Here is a 972-nt window from a genome sequence, read left to right on the forward strand (position 1 = left end):
AAAATGAAAGAAGGGGAGAGTAATGAATGTTGGAGGGGATGTGGCAAAACTGGGACATTAATGCATTGCTGGTGGAGCTGTCAACTGATCCAGCCATTCTGGCTGGCAATTTGGAATCATGCTCAAAGAGCTATAAAAGAATGCCTGCCCTTTGATCCAGCCATACCATTGTTGGGTTTGTACCCCAAAGAGATCATAGATAAACAGACTTGTACGAAAATATTTATAGCTGCGCTTTTTGTGGTGGCAACAAACTGGAAAACGTGGGTATGTCCTTCAATTGGGGAATGGCTGAACAAACTTTGGTATATGCAGGTGATGGAATACTATTGTGCTAAAAGGAATAATAAACTGGAGGAGTTCCAGGCGAACTGCAGAGACCTCCAGGAACAGATGCAGAGCGAAAGGAGCAGAGCCAGAAGAACATTGTACACAGAGACTGATATACTATGGTAAAATTGAATGTAATGAACCTCTGTACCAGCAGCAATGCAATGACCCAGGACAATTCTGAGGGATCTATGGTAAAGATGCTACCCACATTCAGAGGAAGGACTGCAGGAGAGGAAACATAAGAAAAACAACAGCTTGAACGCATGGGTTGGGGTGGACATGATTGGGGATGTGGATTCGAAACTACCACACCAATGCAACTACCAACAATTTGGAAATAGGTCTTGATCAAGGACACATGACAAAACCAGTGGAAATGTGCATCGGCCATGGGTGGGGGGAGTGCGGGGGGGTGAAGGGGAAAGTAGGAGCATGAATCATGTAACCATGTTAAAAGTGAATATTAATAAATGTTTTAAAAAAAGTGGATTAGAGTGTGAGAACTCCCAAATTCAGGTGGATAAGTCTAACATGGGAAAGTAGTAAAGTGTGAGAATGTTTTGGTTTCATAGGATTAAATTCAGCATGAGAAAGGATTGAGGCATAAAAGCATTTTTTTTTGCCATGCTGTGTCCTTCA

The sequence above is a fragment of the Gracilinanus agilis genome, chromosome 1, assembly GCF_016433145.1.
Source record: "Gracilinanus agilis isolate LMUSP501 chromosome 1, AgileGrace, whole genome shotgun sequence".
Taxonomy (NCBI): domain Eukaryota; kingdom Metazoa; phylum Chordata; class Mammalia; order Didelphimorphia; family Didelphidae; genus Gracilinanus; species Gracilinanus agilis.